The following is a 23,973-nucleotide window of genomic DNA, read 5'->3' on the forward strand; positions in this document are numbered from 1 at the left end:
CCAACAGCAGTAGTCCCAGAATACAACCTCATTTGGATATTAACCCAAATGAAATATCATTAAGAAGGTTGCAGAAAGGCCATATGACTCATTCTAAGACTGAAAATAACAAAAAATAATCATTATAATGACGATAGCAATGTCTTGTCCTTGCATAATAATAAAGGTTACCATTAGCTGAGTCCATCATACTCCTCTATATCCATAACTCCCAACTAACAGGGATAAATAACTTACTAAAAGCCACAGGGAAAGTACATAATGAAATCAAGATTAGAACCCAGGTGTCTGCCCCCTAAGCCTGGGCTCTTCCCATTTTGCTCCCCCCAAACCCCCTTCTGAGCACTGCATTTGCCAAACTGACTATGCACATGATTTCATTTCATGTTCTCAAAGGAGCAGTGGGTAGCATCAGCCACCTTGCTTGATGTCATTAATGCTGCTAACTAAATATAGGTTACACTGGGATCATTACAGAGCTTCATTTCCCCTGTATCTTCCTGTTTAGTGTTTTTAAAATCCATAAGAAACCACTTTTGAGAAGGGAAAAGAACCTAATGTGACTGAATCAGAAAACTTTTTTTTAAGCACCAAAGGAAAAAAAAAAATTAAGTTGGCCCAGTTTTTCACAGTGGCATGTTGATGAAATGCCATGGATGAAATGCCATGAATGAAATGTGGGATGAATGAATGAAATATTTCAAAGTGGAAAAATAAATCATGAGGAAGAACCAATTCCCCAAAGAAACAAGGCTGCAGATAGCAATTCCCTAATTTCTAGTCCCATGCACATTTTTCATTCTGAGAAGACCCCTCTGTCAAAACCTCTTTGATGGAGACATAGAGCTAAAGCAATAAGAGAAATCTCATTCTTTAGAGCATCTCTTTGCTTCCATCCCAGGCTTCAGGATGCCGGAATGTCTTTGTTCCCATGGACCAGGCAATCAACACTCGTCACCAGCCACTCAACAGGCCCCTTAGAAGTAAAGACAGAGCAGGTATCACCTGATGTCTGTGAGCAAGGGAGTCAGTAAGGACATGCTTTCATTTTTCATAAGAGCATGTGGGTTTTCCTACTCAACTCTCCCCTTAAGAGCAAAATCCTCTTTTCATGGATTATCTAAAGCATAATATTTATGTTTTCTTAACTCACTCATAATAATCTTTCAATATTTAACTACCTGATCAATTGTTGAATGACTGTGTTTCCAATATAATAACAAATATTTATGGGACAATTCCAAGCGAGAAGGCACTCAGTACATGCAGCACACCTTTCTTCTTTTCAATCAAACAGGAATAAAGCCGGATTGACCTTCCCCCTTCCATCTCCACATGGGGTCAGTGTTTTGCCCTGCCCCCTCCTACCCTCTGGTGTCAGTTGCACGCATTTGATTGATGCAGACCTAGGTTCCTTTAGAGGGGTCCAGCGGTGGCACCTGGCAATGGGACCCAGCAGAATATGGTTACAGTTCCCATCAGATGTGGTGACCCTACTGCCAAAGAAGGGTAATGGTGCCAGGTAGCCACTGTGTATTGATTGCACTCAACATATCCCTAGGTGACCTCTGGGATAGGGGAAATTTGGTAGCAGCCTGTCATTTTGCATTAGGAGGCAGGAGCCAGGCTAGAGAAATAAGAATCGAGTAGTAGTAGCAGTAATAATAATGGGGCTTCCCTGGTGGCTCAGATGGTAAAAAATCTGCCTGCAATATGGGAGACCTGGGTTCGATCCCTGGGTCAGAAGATCCCCTGGAGAAAGGAATGGTAACCCGCTTCAGTATTCTTGCTTGGAGAATGCCATGGACAGAGGAGCCTGGTGGGCTACAGTCCAAAGAGTCACAAAGAGTCAGACACAACTGACCAACTAACACACACGCACAGAGCAATAATAATAACAATAATAACTGTATCTACTAAGGGCTGTCCCAACTTGTTGAGCTGCTAAAACAAAACACCACAGATGGTAGCTCATAAACAACAGAAATGCATCTCTCACAGTAGTGGAGGCTGGAAGTCCACGATCAAGTTGATGGCATGGTTGGGTCCTGGTGCAGACCTTCTTCTGGGTCACTGACTGCTGACATTTCCCTGTGTCCTCACATGGTGAGAAGAGTGAAGGAGCCCTGTGGGTTCTCTCTTATAAGAGCACTAATCCCATTCATGAGGGTACCACTCTCATGATCCAATAACCCCAAAGTCTCCACCTCCAAATCCCATCCCAAAATTTGGGGTCGGGGGACACAAACAGCAGGATCCCAGCAGGGGTCTAGCAGTATGCCAGACCTATTACATTGCCATCTGACAGGTGTCCTGCATGGACCACTGCGCTGCCTCCCTTTTTACCCAGGAGAACACTGAGGCCTGCGTAGTTAATGACATCTCACAGCTCCAAGCTGACACAAGGGTATGAACACAGGCCTGTCTGCTTCCAGAACCATACCTGCTCACCATGCCCAGCTGCCACTCGTAGCTCTGTTCTCTGGGGCTCAAGAACTCCCTGTGGCCTCAACCTCCACAAGTTTCAGTCCAGTCCCGTCAGATGTCCTGCAGTGGCTTCCAGCCACACTGACACACTTCCTGCCCTGGGTCCACCTCACACAGGTGCATCTGTTGCGTATGCCATATGCATCACAGAAAGACTAAGGCTCTGGACCTTAAATTCCCTCAGCCTGGTGTCGAGAATCTCCAAAGACTGCTTCACCCTCCATCATGGCCCTACCTGCATCTTCAGTGCTTGTCCTGCGGGCTTCTCACTTCTCACCTCCAGGCCTTTCCCGGGCCAGCGCCTCGATGGCCACCCACCTCCTTTCCACCAAGGCCTCTATGAGAGCTGCCTGACCAGTTCAGCTCCCCCAGATCCCCCAGACCGACCTCCCCTTTCCTGAAATCCTATAGCATCCTCACCCTGCCCACTTAGCATTTGTTTATCGTCTCGCATGTACTGTGCAGTAATAGCTTTCTGTTTTCAATATCCTTTTTCTGATTGGATTGTAAGCTCCTTAGAAGCTGGGGCCATGCCTTGCACTTTGCTGATGCTGCTTTTCCAACTCTGTCTTTACCAAATTCCAGTCTACTGCAGTGGCGAGCAGAGGGGCACCTGAGATAACAGGATTCCTCTGAGCACCTGACCCACAAGGCATTTGACTCACTCTGGGTTTGGAACTAGAGTTAGTCAACTAACCAACTAATTTTTTTTAATCGTTTGACCTCTCCCTACCCCCAGAACAGTCACAGAGGTGGCCTTGCGCCCAACTCCTTGCAGAGAATCACTTTCTCCCCCTGCACCTCCCCACCCCCAAGTCCCCATGGAGACAGGCAGAGCCAGACTTGAAGGGAAGCAGGCTGGATGCCTCCCCCTGGACGCAGTGTACATTCTCACAGGGACACATTCTGTCTTAGCAGCAGCTCAATCAGCTCCCAAAGTCCCAGCCATCTCCTGCATCAAGGCCCCCAGATGGCGTGTTCTGTGGAGCATGCGGTGATGGAGGGAGGCACCTGCTAGGGAGGAACACAGCCTGGGAGCTGAGTGCCACCAAATCATTTGTCCCTCTGTCTTGGCCCTTCTGCAAGATGTCTTGCTCTTAACAGGCATCCTGATGGTGAAAGAAAGCCTTGGCCACATTCAGCCTGCAAGTGCTGGAGGCATTTTGGCCAGAGGAGGTTGCTTTCTTCTTTCTCATCAAGCCTTCCTTCCTTCCTCTCTCAGGCTGAGTTGGAAAGCTCTTGAAAGATAGCAGATTGCAGGCACTGAAGGCTTGTGTCTTCTGTTTATCCACAGAGTGAGGACATTGGCCAACGCTAGAGCCCCTGTACTGTTCCTTCCATGTGCTCCTGGCTCCACGGCACCCGCGGAGCAGCCCGCCTGGACTATCCAAAGTCCCAGCTCCTCCCACCCCCGGCCTCCCACTCCTCCAGGCTGTTCCAGAGGGAGCTGAAGATGCATCCCCTGTGGCAGTGGTTCTCAAATTGTAGGGGCCGCGACCCATCAGTGGAGCAAGGCAGCCTACCAGGTCACAGCTAGCAATTGAATGAAATAGAGTGGAACGGAACATATCAGTGCATCATATATAGGGGTGGTTATTGTTTCATTCGATTAATGCTACACACACACACCCAGGTGAGTGGGGTGGGCACCTTCTTTCTGGCGCCAGCCGGCTCACTCTCTGCCCAGAGATGTGATTCTAGCACAGAGACATTGAGGCACTATGGCTTCATGTGTAGCAAACTTACCCCAAAAGCTCTTGTTTGCAAAGGGAGGTCACCTGCCTCTAAACTTAGAGCATCTTTGTATGAGAAGGCCAATAGAGCCATCTTTACTGCAACACTGTCTTCTGCCAATTGTTGTATCAGTACTAAAGCCAGAGATAGTTTTGCATGACTTTGACAGGTGGCTGGAATTTAAAGCTCACCACTGTCTCTTTGGACATGCTCCCTGTGTTTTTGGTCCCAATTCACCTTAACTGGAGCCTGCACCCTACTCCAGAACACGTGCTCTTGCTCTAAACTTGCTTTAGCCCCCAATCTAATCCTCTCAAGGAGGTGGGTGATGCCAGTGCTACCTTTTCATGGTGGACAGTAAGGTGCAACAAAGATTAACCTACAGGAAGAATGATCCGGTGGTGGAGAGCCTAGTACAGTAAGGCCAGGCGGTACCATCTGGGACAGAGAGAATTACCTCATCAGTTACTCTACCTGGTTCCTCTTACTCCTAAAAACAACTTCGCTCATGTCCACCATTCGTAATAACGACTGGCCAAGGGAAAATGTGCTACCATCTTAATGAATTCTACTCAATGAATGCCTTCTGAGGGTGTCTAGGGACAGTTGAGTTGGGAAAGTCAGTTATTTGCTGATGACATGAGCAATCAATGCAGTGAAGACACAGAGGTGTTGACAGTCACCATCCTGGGGGAAAGCTGTTTTGATTTCCTCCATCCTCATCACCAAGGGTTTAGAAGATGGCATTAAAAAGTAGAAACTACATATTCTTTTTATTCTCTAAAGGAGAAGCTAAAGATGACATCAAGAATAATTTGACAGAGATATTTTACATTTTCCCTTGACAAAGCAAATATACTTCATGACAGAGGTTGGAGGGAAAGATCTCCCCAATAGTCTCATTAAAACCCCAGTGATTATTTTAAGGTGAAGCCTCAGTGGAAAAGCAATGCCTGAATCCACAACTTTGGATTTTGTACTCAGACTATAATTATCAATTGGAAATGGAGACTGCGTTTTGCCTAAATCAGATTCAATGAGCATTGATCCAACATCACTCTCGACACACAAGTTCAGTTCAGTTCAGTTCAGTTCAGTCGCTCAGTCGTGTCCGACTCTTTGCGACCCCATGAATCACAGCATGCCAGGCCTCCCTGTCCATCACAAACTCCCAGAGTTCACTCAAACTCACGTCCATCGAGTTGGTGATGCCATCCAGCCATATCATCCTCTGTCGTCAATCCCCTTTTCCTCCTGCCCCCAATCCCTCCCAGCATCAGGGTCTTTTCCAATGAGTCAACTCTTCACATGAGGTGGCCAAAGTACTGGAGTTTCAGCTTTAGCATCAGTCCTTCCAAAGAACACCCAGGGCTGATCTCCTTTAGAATGCACTGGTTGGATCTCCTTGCAGTCCAAGGGACACTCGAGAGTCTTCTCCAAAACCACAGTTCAAAAGCATCAATTCTTCAGCGCTCAGCTTTCTTCACAGTCCAACTCTCACATCCATACACAACTACTGGAAAAACCATAGCCTTGACTACACAGACCTTTGTTGGCAAAGTAGTATCTCTGCTTTTGAATATGCTATCTAGGTTGGTCATAACTTTCCTTCCAAGGAGTAAGCGTCTTTTAATTTCATGGCTGTGGTCACCATCTGCAGTGATTCTGGAGCCCCCAAAAATAAAGTCTGACACTGTTTCCCCATCTATTTCCCATGAGGTGATGGGACTGGATGCCATGATCTTAGTTTTCTGAATGTTGAGCTTTAAGCCAAATCTCCTCTTTCACTTTCATCAAGAGGCTTTTTAGTTCCTCTTCACTTTCTGCCATAAGGGTGGTGTCATCTGCATATCTGAGGTTATTGATATTTCTCCCAGAAATCTTGGTTGCCATACAAAGTACTTTACAAATTGTCCAGTAACTTTATTTACATTTTCAATTTCTTTTTATACAATCCCATGAGCCATGCAGGGCAGGTTTTAATCCCCCCCACTTGATTGATAAGGAAAATGAAGTGAATTGTTGAAGATCCTCAGCAACCAATACTTTAACTGACGTCTCTTATCTCAAGGCCTCAGTTCTTCCCTCTATGCCATATGGTTTTTCACATTTCTGAGGTCCCTTTATTCATAAGATTTGTCTTAATACTAGTAGCGACTGGAGTCATTGATTGTAGAAATGTAGAGGTTCTTACTGAATCAGAATATAGACTGGGGTATTACAATAAACCAAGAGGTTCTCAAACTTGAGCGTGTATCAGAATCATCCAGAGACTTGTTAAACCACTTTGCTGGGCCCCACTGCTAGAGTGTCTGATTCAGAAGATCTGGCATGGGGCTGCAAACTTGCATTTCCAACAAGTTCCCAGGTGACACTGATGCTTCTGACCCAGGACAAACACCTGGACAGCCACTGACCTGGGGATTTTCAGCAGAGGCAGCTGAAGAGATAGAAGTAAGCCTTCCCTCTACTTCTGCATCTGTCTGTGGTCTGGTCCATCCAACTGGCCTCTGCACAAATTCTTCACAGGATTGTTGCCTCATCTCCTAGCCCTTCTACTGCTGAGGTCTCTCCAGGACGGAGCCTGTACTATGAATCCCATGGGGCTCCTTCCCTGCCACAAACTTTATATCTATCCTAGTGATGACATTTCCCCATCATGGTCAGATTCAAGCTTGATGGCTATGATTCTAAATCACAGCCTTTCACTGCAGGTTCTGAGAAACATCAAAGACTTAAGACAGATATGAGGAACACATGTTTTAGCCAAAGGACCAACTTTGCTAATTAGCCCCTAATAGCTAATTAGGGACTAAATACCATCCCATCCCATAGTCCCCCAGCCTCCCTACACGATCCAAAATGCACATTATACTCAAGGCCCTGAGAAGTCCTGCAGGATATGGACTGGGTTAACTTTAACATAGATCTTTCCAATTTTACAAGACTAAAGCCTCCTTTTATTTCCCTGATAATGCTTCCTATCATTTCTTGGAGTAAGAGCAACCTGATAAACACTCATTAGAAAAGAGTCCACTTTAAGGTGTTAGTGACGGATCCTATGGAGTTGACAGGATGAGCCCTCAATGTCAAGTTTGCTCCTCAACCAGCCCTTCCCCAAAGGACACACATAGGTAGACTGACTTGTAAAATCCAAGGCATGGAAGGTGGGAGGGAGAGAGACAGAGCAGAACTCCTGCTTCATGTGGGCAGCTGGATCCCCAGAGGAAGGAAGGGGGAATTTCTCTCAAAGTGACAAAGCAGATGAGTCATTCCTCCTTTCCTGAAGAACACTGAGTGAGGAGGCAGAAGGGGGCCAGGTGTGTTACACAAGTGGAGCTCCCTCCTCATGAAAGATAACAAGACTGGAATAGCAGGCCCTCTCTGGCCCCACTGCCCACAAAGCTGAGAATCAAACAGACCTGCTCCCAAGGAGCTTTTAAGGCTGTCAGGGAAGATTCACGGAGGAAGCAATACAAGACATCATAAAGGAATTTATGGTGTCAGCCCCTATAGGCAACCCAAGAAGACAGTCATTATGCAGAGCAAATGCTTCACACATCTTTGGAGATAGCTGGTCTATGCATTCCCACAGATGGGCTCGCAAACAGGAAAGCGCCTAACTTGCTCCTGCTGGCAAATCCGGTGACTCCAGCTGCTAGATCTGTGGAGTCCTTCTTGCACAAACAAATAGAATTCCCTGAAGCAAATGAACTCTCGGAGAGTGACCCTTCCCCTATGTGAATACCTGGCACATGGTCATCAGCCTACAACTGTCATATATTGTCTTCCTACAAATCACGATGAGGAAAGCACTGAAACAATTCCTGCCCTGGGAAGTGTGTTCCAGACCATAAACACCTGCCCCAATCAAAGGAAACTTCAAGATCACAAGCCAAATTCTATATTCCTGGAGGAGAAGAACAGAACTATAATACAGGAAGCCCTAGGATGAGATGGTTGGATGCCATCATCGACTCAATGGACATGAGATATTCATTGGAAGGACTGATGCTGAAGCTCTAATACTTTGGTCACCTGATGCAAAGAGCTGACTCATTGGAAAAGACTCTGGAAGTCTTTTCCTCCACTGGGAAAGATTGAGGGCAGGAGGAGAAGGCGGTGAGAGAGGAGGAGATGGTTGGATGGCATCATTGACTCACTAGACATGAGTTTGAGCAACCTCCAGAGACAGTGAAGGACAGGGAAGGCTGGCATGCTGCAGTTCATGGGGTCGCAGAGTCAGACGTGACTGAGTGACTGAACAACAAAGATGCCCAAAGAGTAGCATTTCCTCAGTGGAATTAGGTCTTGTGCCGCTGATAGTAGGAGCTTCAGCCCAATATCCTCCTGACTCCTACACAGAGACACCTGGTTGCTCCGGCGTCCCATTGCAGACTCTTGCATGCCTTTGTACTCCTCAGCAAAGCAATAGTTCTTGACCAGCAGTGAGGACAGGGCACCCCAGCTCCTCATCCATCCATAGCCCTCCGCCTTCTCTCCTTTCTTCAGGCTTCAGAAGCACTCTCTAACACCTCCTGAATAAGCAGGCCAAGGATGCAAAGAGACAATGAATCAAACAAAACAAACTGGTTCACGAATACACGGAAAAGTGTTCAAACTATGACTCAACGTTAAAATGTCATTTTTTTTTTAAATTTTTGCTTCCCGCATTAGCAATTAAACCAACATGAAAATGTTGGGTGTGAGCAAGAATGTGGATTAAAACAAGGTACTGGTGATGAGACCCTTACTGGAAGATGCTCTACAAAATCTGAGTAAAAGTGTTTATGCGTATGCATTGAATAACCTGGAAATATGTTCACAATATCTCAGGTTATAAAGATGATTATAAAATAGCTTATACAAAACAATCTTATCTGTGGATGTACAGGTATGGGTGAGTGTGGAAATGTATCTGGAAGGATATATTCCCAACTTTTAGTTCTTATATTCTTTGACTCTGTACCACCCTTAGGCCCGGGTCCTTCCTAAGCCCCATATCTTCGAGGGTTTCACTCAAGCCCTTCTCCATCCTGCTGCTTGTGTGAGGCAGGGATTCTCCAAGGCCATAGGGATGAACCCACCCAAAGCCCTAGCTTCTCCTCCTTGTGGATCCTGGAATTCCCATTTCCCAGGCTGCATAAGCTTCTTTCTGGGTCCCTTTCGCTGAGGGTAGATTGTATTACTGATGAGCATACCCCAGACCCAACAGGTGATCAGGAAGGAGCTGTTTGCCCAGGTGTGGGTGGTACCTGAGCCTGGGACTGACTGCAGTGTCCTCATGGGCACACAAGGACCCTCCAGGTGAAGACTTGAGTCATGCCTGGGACAAGAAGGGCAGCGTCCAGGGTCTGCTCTCTCCAGGCTCCCAGACTCTGGTTTGAGAATTCGAGGAGGCCAAGAACTGTAAATTTGAACCTGTACTTCCAGTTTGTTTCAAGGGTAAGGATAGAAGAGATTGCATCTAATAGTTTGTCAGCTGAATTTATAGCCTCTAAGTATTTAGACTTTCTCAGCTTTCCAAATATGGTATGTGGACCTTAATTCATACTCTTGCCTCAGGCCACAAGAATGTTAGGGATGGACAGCTTTAGGTAGTGGAATTAAGGATATTTTATTCTCTGTCTCTCTCCCTTCCTCTCCTTCCTTCTCTCCTTCTTTTCTCTCTATATCACTTTTTATCTCTCCCTATGTTCTTTTTTAAATTTTGTTTTACTGAAAACTAACAAATCGATGTTGTTTCAATAATTCCAAGTCTATAAATCTAATCTAAAAAAATGTTAGAAATGTTAACAAATATTTGTGCATCTAGAAATTCAGTTCAGTTCAGTCACTCAGTCATGTCTAACTCTTTGTGACCCCATGGACTACAGCATGCCAGGCCTCCCTGTCCATCACCAACTCCCAGAGTTTACCCAAACTCATGTCCATTGAGTTGGTGATGCCATCAAGCCATCTCATCCTCTGTCACCTAGAAATTTAAAAAACCTAAATGCTAAAAAATGGGGAAGTAGTAAATGAATTACGGCATACCATATGAGTAAGTATTTTTAAATTATTTTAGTAAATCTATGTTATATTAATGAAGAATTTTAGTAAAAATATGCTCAATACAATATTAATTTAGAAGCAAGTTACAAAATATATAGCATAAATATAAGATTTAAAATATGAATATGAGATATGTTTATATGTAAAGGACAGAAAAATCACAAAGATATTAACTGTGTTTATGTTAAACAAAATTCTGGATGAGGAATTCTTTATATTTTTGGGTTTCTCCTACAATGATTCGGGGTTGCTTTCATAAGCAGGAAAAACTTATTAAAAGTCTAAACATGTCTCTCCCTGGTCCAGGTTTGTGTTTCCATGAGGAAGCCATACCCTGGTGGCCTTTGACGTAATCTACAAGTGAACCCTGCGTCCTGTCGCCACCGTGGAATCCCACTTTCCAAGTGTTATTTCCCTTCTGTACCTTCTGACGTTTGGATTCCTGGAGCAGCCCTGGGGCCTCAGCCTAATCACAAAGCTGCCTTTTTCCTGGGCGGCTGGGAGGGTGGCCTTCCCAGGGAAGCAACATTTACAAGATGCTCTTAGAAAAGCCAAGCAGATCCACCTGACTTTTCCCTGAAGCGACCTGAGTGCTATGAGCTACTGAAGATCCTGGCTCATTCACCCCAGCTCCCCACACCACTGCCATCCCCTTCCTCCCCATGCTCCACGATGCAGGTACTTTCATTATCTCTCTCTCCCTGTGAAAATATCTAATTGGTTACTCCACACAAACACTGAAGTTCCTAAGGGTCGTCATTTTCAACAGGGAAATGGTGCACTTAGCCCGGGGAAGGAATCTCCAAAGGCAGGATGTCCAGCAGGCAACTTCTGAATGTAAAGGTATTTGGGGAGAGCAGAGGGAAGCAAGCTGTCTATCTAGTGCCTAAAACCAAACCATCTCAACAACCTCCTTTCAGCAAACCAGCTAAGACCTAAAGAATAGAAGATTGAGATACTCCCCTGAGTATCAGAAAACTGAGCCTAGAAGGAATGCCAGTTGAGCCCAGATGCCTCTTATTCAAATTAGAAACCAAGCACAAAGATGCAGACGAGAACTGCTGGCAACTGACATTTCTGAATGTTGAGACAGGAGAAGAAAGCATCTCTTATTGTAATGGTATAACCATGATCAGTGTTCTAGAAACTCTTCCAAATAGCAGACTAGCATCCTATCATGAAAACTGGAGATACCAAGGCAATATTTCATGCAAAGATGGACACAATAAAGGACGGAAATGGCAAGGCCCTAACAGAAGCAGAAGAGATTAAGAAGAGATGGCAGGAAAACACAGAAGAACTATACAAAAAAAGGTCTTGTTGTTTATTGTTCAGTCGCTCAGTTGTGTCTGACTCTTTGTGACCCCATGGACTGCAGCACGCCAGCCTTCCCTGTCCTTTACTATCTCCCAGAGTTTGCTCAGTCTCATGTCCATTGGGTTGATGATGCCATCCAACCATCTTATCATCTAGATTTGTCAAAAAGTTCTTAATGACCCGATTAACTATGGTGTGGACACTCACCTAGAGCCAGACATCCTGGAGTATGAAGCTAAGTGAGCCTTAGGAAGCATTACTATGAACAAAGCTAGTGGAAGTGATGGAATCCCAGCTGAGCTATTTCAAATCTTAAAAGATGATGCTGTTAAAGTGCTACACTCAATATGCCAGCAAATTTAGAAAACTCAGCAGTGATCATAGTACTGGGAAAGGTCAGTTTTCATTCCAATCCCAAAGAAAGGCAATGCCAAAAAATGTTCAAACTACCATACAATTGCACTCATTTCACATGATAGCAAGGTAATGCTCAAAATCCTTCAACCTAAACTTCAGCAGAACCAAAGAACTTGGTTCAAACTTGAACCAAGAACGTCCAGATATTCAAGTTGGATTTAGAAAAGGCAGAGGAACCAGAGACCAAATTGTCAACATCCACTGGATCATAGAAAAAGCAAGAGAATTCCAGAAAAATATCTACTTCTGCTTCATTGACTAGGCTAAAGCCTTTGACTGTGTGGATCACAACAAACTATAGAAAAGTCTTAAAGAGATGGGAATGCCAGACCACCTTACCCGTCTCCTGAGAAACCTGTATGGGGTCAAGAAGTAACAGTTAGAACCAGACATCGAACAACAGACTGGTTCAAAATTGAGAAAGGAGTAAGTCAAGGCATTTTATTGCCACCCTGCTTATTCAATTTCTGTGCAGAGTACACCATGCAAAAGGCCGGGCTGGATGACTCACAAGCTGGAATCAAGATTGCCAGGAGAAATATCAACAAGCTCAGATATTCAGATGATACCACTCCATGGCAGAAAGTGAAAAGGAACTAAAGAGCCTCTCATGAGATGAGATGAGAGGCTCTTTCACTCTTGATGAGAGTGAAAGAGGAAAGTGAAAAACCTGGCTTAAAACTCAACATTCAAAAAACTAAGATCATGGCATCTGGTTCCGTCACTTCATGGCAAATAAATGGGAAAACGTGGAAACAGTGACAGACTTTATTTTCTTGGGCTCCAAAATCACTGCAGAGGGTGACTGTAACCACAAAATTAACAGACACTTGCTCCTTGGAAGGAAAATTATAACAAACCTAGACAGCATATTAAAAAGCAGAGGCATCACTTTGCCAACAAAGGTCCATCTAGTCAAAGCTATGGTTTTTCCAGTAGTCATGTATGGATGTGAGAATTGGATCATAAATAAAGCTGCTGCTAATGTTCTCAGTCATGGCTAACTCTTTGTGACCCCATGGACTGTAGCCCGCTAGGTTCCTCTGTCCATGGAATTTTCCAGGCAAGAATACTGGAGTGGATTGCCATTTCCTTTTCCAAAAGAAGGCTGAGCACCAAAGAATTGATGCTTTCGAATTGTGGTGCTGGAGAAAACTCTTGAGAAACTCTTGGATAGCAAGGAGATCAAATCAGTCAATCATAAAGGAAATCAACCCTGAATACTCATTGGAGGGATGGATGCTGAAGCTCCAATACTTTGGTCACCTGGCATGAAGAGCCAATTCACTGGAAAAGACCCTGATGCTGGGAAAGATTGAAAGGAAAAGGTTGAGAGGATGAGATAGCCGGATAGTGTCACTGACTCGATGGATATGAGTTTGAGCAAACTTTGGGAGATAGTGCAGGATAAGAAAACCTGGTTTTCTGCAGTCCATGGGGTCGCAAAGAGTCAGACATGACTTAGCTACTGAACAACAACAATCGTAGTATTATTTCCCCTAGTGTAGGCTTCCTCCTGCTCACTGGCCCTACCTCATCCACACAGCCTTACCCGAGAAGCTGAGCAAGAGCTTCACTGCTGCCCCCCACACACACCCCGTGTTCTCCAGCCCTCATCAGGCAGACTGGGAGTCATGAGCCAGTCTGGAATTTAGTTGCAAATGTTGGAATACAGAATACTAGTGATGGACATCTACCAGGAAAATCACGCGACAACCATTCTGGCCCCTAATTTCCTCCTCTTAAAAAAAAAACCAAAGGATTCTACTAAATTTCCAAATCTTTTGTTCCGCTAAGACTATATCATTCTAAGGACATCTATCTTATTTTCTTTTTTCCCTGAAATCTGAGATCAATTTTCCAATTTGTAAAAATAGAGCTATACCCCTAAAACTTTTTCTGAAATCATACTTCTTTCCGGCTTGGCCAGTTTAGCTCCTCATTTGATGCCTGTTTCTTCCCAGTTAGTTTTGTGTTCCCAGTAAATTCCTTGAGGGGAGGACCCAGAGGAAAGCACATCGTTCTTCTCTGCTTGGCCATGTCAATGCTGAAAACACGCTTCATCCATAATACGTGCTCAGGAAACAGGCAGACTAACTGGACTGGCTGGATAGTCTCAGCATCACTCCCCAGGCAAAAACCGAAGCTCTCAAACAAGCTGGCCTGGGGTGACTTCTGCTCTCAGATCCCTCATTTGTAAATGGAGATGGCTGTTTAATGAGTTTTAAATGAGATTATACACCAAGTGGCGATTCCAGCGCCTAGCACAGAACAAGAGCCCAGTAACATCAGCTCTCACGTTCTATTGCCAGTGTAAGAAAGTCTTTTCTCTTCCCGAAAAACAGAATACAAAACCACAATCCCCACTAGGAGAGAAACAGTTGGTGGCAAATTCACCTCCAACAGATTGGGAGTCTCTGGGAAGCATGGAGCACAAACTCCCTCCTTGGTACATGTTTCGACCTCAGAGCTGCAGCCTGGCCTCCATCAGCCGAAGAAAAGCTTGGCTTGGTGCCTTGAAACTTATTGGCACAATAAGAGATAATGATTTCCCTGTACACATTCCCTCAGAGCAGTTATTGTTCAAGTATTTCCCTTATTCCTCCTTCACCGGAAAACAATACCTTATAGAATCAGCTGAGGAAGACACTAATAGCAACTTCAAAAGTGCAGCTTTCTCGCTGCCCTGGCTTGGCAAGGAAGCCTGTTTGGAGCAGTTTGCCCCAGACCCAGGAACAGAATGTGACCAAACGAGTCCCTGGGGACTGATGTGGGCACCAAACACTTGGCAGCTTTGGGGCTAGCAGGGCCAGTGATAAGAGATTGGTTTCCTCCATTGATGTCCCGTTTGGAGCATTTGCCAGCCCTGAAGGTCATAGCCATGCTATGAAAATAGTGGTTTTTTGTTGTTGTTGTTGTTGTTTCCCCTTCTCCACTCACCCTTCTTGTCTTCCATGATATTTCCTCTCCGTCCCTTGGGAAATTTGTGTCTCTGTGGACCTGTCCCCCGCCCCTCTTTTGTGAGCATACTAAGGCAAAGATCCATTTAATTTTCAGAAACCATGTCTCTCAATAAATTGCTTTTGCTCGGTCTTGGAGGGGGCACTGCCACCATCCTCCCTGAGCGGACATTCCTTATGTAAGGGAAGCGTTTCTCATTATCTGTCTTGACCTCTTGTGCAATCTTCTTTTCATCCTCTCCTTGGGCTTTTCTTATCATGGTTTGCCCTCCCTCACCCTCATGCTGCAATCGGCAGCATCCTTCTCAGCACCTGTACATGTCCTCTGATACAACCTTGATGATTCCCTCTCATCCTCCACCAGAGCCCTTTAAATTGGACATGTTGTCCTTGCTCGAACCAAACCAGCACTTCAGCTAATTTACCTCTAAATCCTCCAACCTTCCCCCTGCAAGGAAATCAGGCATGAGAAGCTAATGGGCTCCATTCCTCCACTGGGCTTCCCAGGTGGCAGAGCAGCAAAGAATCCACCTGCCAGCGCAGGAGACGGTTCAATCCCCGGGTCGGGAAGATCCCCTGGAGAAGGAAATGGCACCCCACTCCAGTAGTCTTGCCTGGGAAATCCCACGGACAGAGGAGCCTGGCAGGCTACAGTCCATGGGGTCACAAAGAGTTGGACACGACTGAGAAACTAAACCACAACAATTCCTCCACTGCATGAGCACGTATCGTGCACCTCCTAAGTGGCAGCACTCTTCTAGATAAACTAGACAGATACACTGCCTGTCCTGGGGGGCTTACAACTAAGGAAACGGGAAAGAACAAGTAAGCAGACAATGCTGGGTGATGAGCCCGAAGAGCTGAGTCCATCACAACAAGCTCAGGGGCTCCATGGATATTTGAGGTCTTTGAGGGTCACACAGCACTACCCTCCGTGTGCTGGACACAACTCGACCCACTGGCTTGAGGTGGTATCTCTTTCCACACTAGATCACACTGCATTCTTTGCAAGGATGCACTAGAAAGCTGGCTTTTCAGCATTTGCTGTGATAAAAGAGGTACTTGCATTAAAAAAAAAAAAAAAATCAGTGCAGTGCCTAATCTGACCCTAAGGGTCAAGAAGGCGGATACTGGCTAGCAGCTCTGTACATGCCATGAGCAGGTAACTGTGCTTATTTAAGAATGAATTTTAAATACTGTATCTCTTTCTATATGTGAAGTTACTTTTCAAATGGTTACTAAGTCATTCGGGTATAGACTTAACACTACATTGTTCAGACCCAACTACTTAATCAGAATAACTAAATTATTCTGGGATTTCTCTTGGCTGCCAAGCTTGTGAAAGCTGGGGGATCTCTGATCTAAGCTTGAGACCTGAAGGATGAGAATTTGTTAGTTGGGCTGACAGGAAAGAATGTTCCAAGCCGAGTAACATGATATCCAGGGCCCAGATATGAGAGAGAACGGGGGTGGGAGGGAGACTTTAAATTGTCTAGTATGTCCTGGATTCCCCCACTCCACCCCGGTAAGCCACCTCTTCCATCAGCCACTGCCCCCCATGCCCACTCACTCACGCATTTGCACACCCCTCCCCTGCCCTTCCCAAGTGCTGGCTGGACCCTCTCGTCTCCCTCCAAGGCCTGAGATCACACCCCGAGCAGGGAAAATCAAGACCTAAAGATGCAACACGCCTCCTGGAGCCAGGCCAGGCAGATGGCTGCCCCAGGAGTGTCGAGTGGCAGGCGAGAGAGGGGGTGTCAGCACCCCACATGGCTGGTCTGGCAGCAGGTGACAGAGAGCCGGCCAGGGAGAGACTGGATATCAGAGACAGGACTCCAGTCCCTGGAAGGACCTGAGGCCCCGAGAGGAAACCACGCAGGAACACAGTTCCCAGAAATGGGGCACCGGCTGGAGGTTCAGTGACAAAGAGCAAAGCAGGAGCCCAGAGCTGAGTGACCAGCTGGGAGGAAGTGGTCTATTTATAACAGAGGAAAATCAGACACAACTTTCATGTCCAAAAGCAGGGGGTTAGTTTAAAAATTATATGATAAAACTACACTGTGGAATAAGGTGGGAGATAAGGAGAAAAAAACATGCTCTGTAAGACCACATGAAAACAGGAGAACATTTCTTAAATCATGTACACTGGGGCATTAATTTGCACCCTAACTCGTAAGATAAAATGCCTATATGGTGTATGCAATTAGAAACAGCAGAGAGAAAAGAAGAAATTGACCAGTGGCTGGAAGAAGATACAACCAAATGTTATCTAAGTGGGCAGAATGTAACTGATCTTTTAGTTTTTCTTTTTGCTATTTTTCTGTATTTTTCCAAATATGCCAAAGTTAAAAAATTATTACCTTACTTTCTTTAATAAAAAATAAAAACAAGACCAAAAGTTGCTTGGAGTCATAATCTTTCCCCAACGCAGAGCAAAGCCAGAGGAGAAATGGATCTCTCCAAATGGGTTGGCTCTCCATACAGAGAAGAAAAGCCAATGATTAGAAAGTGAGAGATGGGGCCACCCAGATGCTTGATAAAACACCAAGGCCAACTTGGCATTAGAAGGAATAAAAAAGGAGAAGCCAATAACCAAGTTACCTACCCCACTGCTGCCACCTCGCCCCATGGTTCCCTTTCCTTCTTCTCTACTCATGCCCAGGTATTTCATTTCTCCCCAGCTGTACCTCCTGCTCAAAGCACCTCTGAAGCCCTGCATGTCTGCTGAGGGGAAGCCAGGGGGTGAGGTCAGGGCTTGCAGCGATAGCATCAGGACAGCACCATCTGGGCCAGTGACACAATGTGGGGTCTGGGCCAGCAGCCCTGGGTCTGAACTCTGACAGTGTCCAAAACCAATGGTCTGGCTCTGGATAAGCCATTGAGCCCATTTCTTCACCATAAAGTGAGGAGAAATAATAATATTGGCCCCACTGTGAGACTCAAATGAGATCAGTCTTCCTGGCAGGGCTTTGTCAACTACGAAGTGCCAGGCATCTATCAAATTTAGGTTACTAACTGCTAGTTGGAGTCTACTAACACAACAAGATAAATTTCTGGAGATTCTCAGAGATCTCACAAAGTCCGTGAAACACATCACCTTGGCTCACTTCAGTTAAGCTCCTCTGTACTTGCTGCTTTGACTTACGGAGACACACGATCAGACCACGTGGCTCTGACCTTCATGGAGAAAATGCAAATGAGTGACTCTTCTGTCTCTATTAGGGAAATTCCACCAAATAAAGTCCCACAACTGAGGCCACAAGAGAGCTTGAAAAAAATTACTGAGAAAAGCCTTGGTCATGTTTGCTTGGCATCCAATATTTCTAGCTAAGACATCAACACACCTCTGTTTTCCAATAATCCTATCTTGATCAGAGCCTTGATCAGACCTTCCCAGGTCATAACCTGGGAAATACAAAGCCTCAGAAGATTAGCTGAAAAAAATCAAGTCTAAGATGACCTTTTCTTGGGGAATCCCTGGTAGTCCAGTGGTTAAAACTCTACGCTTTCACTGCCAAAGACCTGAGTTCAATTCCCAGTCTAGAACTAAGAACAAGCTGATCAGTGTAGCAGAAAAAAAAAAAAAAAACAGATGACTTCTTCTTTATGCGTTCCTAATAAGCCTCAAAGAAGGCTTTCAAATATTATCTCATTGAAGCCAGAGATTTCATGTTGAAAGATGAATGAGTTAATAGACAAATGAATAAATAAATGTAAATGAGGAAAGGAAATTTTATTTGGAGGGATGAGAATTATTCTCTAGTCCCTGAAGAACAACAAATTTAAAAGGATATGGCCATCATAACTCCCAGAAAACCATAGAGAGTGGACAGAATCCAATATGGGGGCTTGGAGTTCTGAGAATACTTTCAGAGAAAACCAAGTTCTGAGAAACCATTCAGCTTCCCATCCAAGGAACTCCACCTTCAGAGAGCCCCAGGTGTTCTATGGAAAGCTGCTGAGAACCCGTCAGATACAGAGCCTCTGCCCCTTCCTTCCCCCTGCATCTCCCCCTGAAGAGCCCCAAGACCAGCCACTTTCCTTTAGCAACTTGTCAGGTTTGGGCTCTCTCCTAAGCTAGCCTCCTACCCAGCTTCCTTCTGTTCTAACTTTTAGTACATACTCAGTGGCTGCCCCGACCCAGGACACCTCACGGGCCAGCTCAGAGCCCAGCCCCAGGCCAGGCACGGGAGCAGCATGACCACAACAGTCCAGGGATGGAGGGGCGCTTCCTTCTCAGTCCCGACTCCTAAGTTCTTGGGAGTCAAAGCCCTGGGACTCGTGGCTGCCTTCGGAGTCCTTGACCATCTGAGACCTTTTTGTGGGCCTTAAGGGCTTTAAAAACAAACATGCTCAAACAGAAATATGAACCACCACCTTGAACCTAATTCACGTGGACTGAACCAGTGTTTTGTTTTGGAAAAAGAAAATCAACTCATTTTGTGGAATTTTCCACCTGTTTCTGAAAACCCTGAATCTGGCCCCGTGCCAGGGTACAAGGGATCAGGAGGGGTCTGCCTTCTCTCGCTGCTTCTTTGTTCTTGCCTCGTGATTTCCTTCCATCTCATGAAGCACTGCTTCACCCAGAGTGCTTCAGAGGCAAGGCATGCCGCCTTTTCCTCCCTCCCAGCTTGGGAGATCACGAATCTTCCCCTGCTTGCCTACAAAATCAGCCGACGGGTAGGGCCACATAATGCACTACCCCTTACCCATGTATGTATTCATTCACTTAACAAACATGACTGAGTAACTAGGTTGTATCAGCCATTATATTTAAGATGATCTCATCAAGGAAAATTGTCTTATCAAAACTATACATATTATTAATATGATTGTTTATTTTAAAAGTATGGGCTTCCCAGGTGGCGCTAGTGGTAAAGAATCCGACTGCCAAGGCAGGAGATATAAGAGATGCCAGTTCGATCCCTGGGTCGGGAAGATCCCCTGGAGGAGGGCATGGCAACCCGCTCCAGTATCCTTGCCCGAAGAATCCCATGGACAGAGGACCCTGGTGGGCTACAGTCCATAGGGTCATAAAGAGTCAGACATGACTGAAGCAACTTAGCATGCATAAGAAATTCAGGCCAAAATTTTGGTGAGTATCTTGCTGGTGTGGAATGCTAGGGGTGGTGGGTTGGAGGGATGGTGCCCAATGATATTAGGGGGGAAAACTTTGCCACCTCCTAAAACAGACACCTCTCTCATCAATCTGGGCTTTGTAGAAAAGAAAGGAAAGACAAAAAGGAGACTCAGGGGTCCAAGTAAAAGAGCTAGAAAGGATTCAACTGCACTCTACCATAGGCATGAATAGAAAAACAAGTTGTTTTCACAGCAGAGAATCACCAAAATGATGATCCCTTATATCCCTTTATGTCTATTTAAAAAGTGATTTTCAGGAAGACCAAAGGGGTAGAAAGGGACTGGCTGTATGCTTTTCTGGAGTGTGGCCTGTCCTGAGCTTTCTGCCCCAGATGGAAAGGAGCTTCTGAGATGCGGCTGAGTATCCAAGATCCACACAGCCGTAACACCCAGCACCTAGGCTGGCTTAGGGTTTTCTAGACCCCGCTGTGAAGAGGAGGAATGGGGGAGAAGCAGCAGGCCATACTGATCTGTTTTGTGAGCTACAGCTGCTTTCTTTTCCATGCCCTTCAAGTCCACGTTTGGTTCGAGAAACTCCACAATTGGTACAAATGACAGATTGGAGGGGGGAAAAAAAGAATGATGCAAAACCGCCAGCTAGAGCAGATTTCCCTGTGATTGAAGATGGCAATAATAAGACAAAAGACAGATTTTTGCCTTCAAGAAACTCTCTCTGCATCGCAGCCAAAGCAACACAAAATTCAAGGCAAACATTCCATTATTTTCCCCCCACTGTTTGGAAATATGGAAAAAGAAAATCTTGCCATGATTTTTTTTTTCCTCCAGTTCTACCAGAAGTGACACTTCTTTTTTTTTTTTTTTTAATCCGGCGTTAACAAATGACGGAGTATGATTCTTGGTGCTTGGAACGGACGACAGACCCAGCAAAGAAAAGCGTCTGGATGGCAGACAGTCTGCAGGAAATTGTAAAGCTGCTAAGAAAACAGAGGCCCCCTCAACAGGCTGTCTTCACAACATTAGTCTTTTCGAATATGATGAAAATATTATCTGCCTTATTGATCACCAGCTCCCTAAATAGAACAGAGTTGTTTATAACAAATGCAACCAGTGATCATAAATGTGCAAAACAATAACACACTCCCCTCATATCCTGGTTCCTATCCACTGCCAAACACCAAACAGGGCAGATGAAACACCATGCATTTTGTTCATATGGATTTTAGGGAATCCAAAAATCTAAAAATGTCACACGATTCTAAACGTAAGATGCGGTCTGTTTCTAAAGGTTGAAACACAGAATCCCCAAATTAGTTTTTTTTTTTTTTCAACGAGTGCTCTGATTTTTTTCTAATCTTTTGGCTTCCCTAAATGTAAATTGCTAAAGGTAAATGGAGACATTGGGGGATCCTTTAGTTCAATCCACCCATTTTATAGGTAAGACCACTGAGGACCCAAAGAAAGGAACTGATTTTCCTAAGGTCACATAGATAGCCAGTTACAGAGTTAGGAATAGAATTTACATCTCACTATACACGGCTCAAAGCCCTGGTTAAATGAGTTAGTCAGTTCAAGTTTTGGGTGGCTTTGCACAACAGGAGTTCTATTTGTTAATATCTGGTGACATACATTTTGTTGGATTGTGTAATTTCCTCGGTTCCTTCCCACACCTCCCCATCCATGTCCAGGTAATAAAGAAGATGGGTCATAATGATATCCACAGCTCTGAAGGACAAAGATATACTTTCTGATGGGTATTTTCCTGGCACAGGCGAGACTGTGTTTCTAGAAGGTTTTCTTTTTTTTTTTTCCATGCATCTTGGGACAAGCTATCTCTGTGCCCCTTAAAAAAATAACCTTGAGTTTGAAAAGTGACTTCTTAAAGCCTAACTTCCTTTCTGTTGTTGTTAAGTCACTAATCGTATCCGACTCTTTTATGACCCTATGGACTGCAGCCCGTCAGGCTCCTCTGTCCATGGAATTTTCCAGGCAAGAATACTACAGTGAGTTGCCATTTCCTGGTCCAAGGGATCTTCCCAACCTAGGGAGCAAACTTGTATCTCCTGCACCGGCTGGTGGATTCTTTACCACTGTGCCACCAGGGAAGCCCAACTTCCTTTTAGAATTGGGCTTGTAGTCATCATATATATCAGCCCATCTATGCACTTAAACTGGGCAGGCATTCAGCACCTCTTAAAATGCTCCACAGGTTCACCTGATCCTGGTCCAGCTCCATCCTTTAGTTTTCACACTGTTTATTTCTTATATTTTTTTAATGTATATTTCCTAATTAACAACAAAGTAATTGGGTCCTTCAGTTGGAGCAGCTCTGGCTTCCTCATATTTAGCAGGATCAGGTGAAACAGAGCTGGGAGCCTCAAAAGTCTGTAGAAATCAGAGCTGCCTCAGCCACCCAGTGCTGGTCCCAAACTGCTGCTGACCCTCTGAGTGACTTAGGCAGCCTCTGTTTCTTCTGCCTGTCTCATCTGAAATGGGCTATCCAGCTAAACGAGGCATGTATTTACCCTTCTCTTCTCAAATCCCTTCCTCCTGGTTTCCCCTCCGGGTCCTCCTGCCTAGCCTGTCCCCTTCTTCTTGATGCCCTGGAAAGATTTCCTCTCCCAGCTGGGAAGTTGGCCCTGATTCTCTCACTCCTATGATGGCTGATAAGGCACAAACCCATCTCACATCTGAGCACCAACCTCATCTCTTCATGTCCTTGGAAGGCTATCACTTGGATATTCAAATATCAGTTTTACATTTTCTTTTTTGTCTCTGAATATATCAAATTCCTTTTTTAGGAAATTATTGGTTGAGATATAGCTCATTGAATTCTTTTTTTTCCCCCACTTTTTAAAAACTGAAATATAGTTGATTTACAATGCTGTGTTAGTTTCAGGTATATAGCAAAGTGATTCAGTTATCCATACATTTGTAGATATTCCTAATGAGATTCTTTCCATTACAGGTTATTACACAATATTGAGTATTGTTCTCTATGCTATATAGTAGGCCCTTGTTGTTTATATGTTTTACATATATTAGTGTGTATATGTTAATCCCAAACCCCTAGTTCATCCTTCCCTCATCCTGTATTTTCTTAACTAGAGGAAAACATAGGTGAATATTTATCTTTTTTCTAAACTTATAAATGGGAAAGAACTTTCTAAACCTAAAAGCAAGGGAAGAAATCACAAAGGAAAAATAGATTTAATCATAAAAATATTTAAACATCTGTGTGTTAAGGAAAAAAACACAATATTTCCATTCCCTTGTTTGGATACGCCATCCTCTGTGGCTTTTGGTGGGTACAGCCTCTAATCAGTAACCTGGTCTTTGAACTGTCTGTCCTGACATTGACTTTGGCTCCACTTGGAGCAATGCCGCAGGCCAGGCATCATCCCTGGGCTCTGTCCACGTGGTCACCCTGGCAGGCAGGGCCAAGGTATCAAACTTAAAGTTCATCACCCTCCTTGGTAAATCTCTCACTGTGTCACTTGGCGTGTATCTCAGCATTTGACTTCACAAGGGCAAAAACTGCGTCTTCAGCTCTCGGCATTTGAGAGATTTCTAAATGATTGACAGAAAGAGAGAATGACAGCTACAAGGCCAAGCCAGAGGAAAATAATTTAAGGATTTGAATTCTTCAAAAGTAAGACTCTGTGATCAGCTGTCAATTTTCAGTGCTAATGATTAGTAAAAGATCAAACCGCGAGTGATGGAAAAGCCTACCAGCTGAGCAGCAGGGTGTTCTTACCCAAAGGCCCTTTTGTGAACAAAGGGGACAAGAGTTGATACACAGGGCACAGTGAAAAGCTGACCCTTGGTTCCATCGTAGCCAAACCTGTGTAAAACCAGTTCTTCCAGTGGCTTATTATACTCTTCTCTCTCCCCCAATCAGACCTCG

The sequence above is a fragment of the Capra hircus genome, chromosome 16 (genome assembly GCF_001704415.2).
Source record: "Capra hircus breed San Clemente chromosome 16, ASM170441v1, whole genome shotgun sequence".
Classification (NCBI taxonomy): Eukaryota; Metazoa; Chordata; class Mammalia; order Artiodactyla; family Bovidae; genus Capra; species Capra hircus.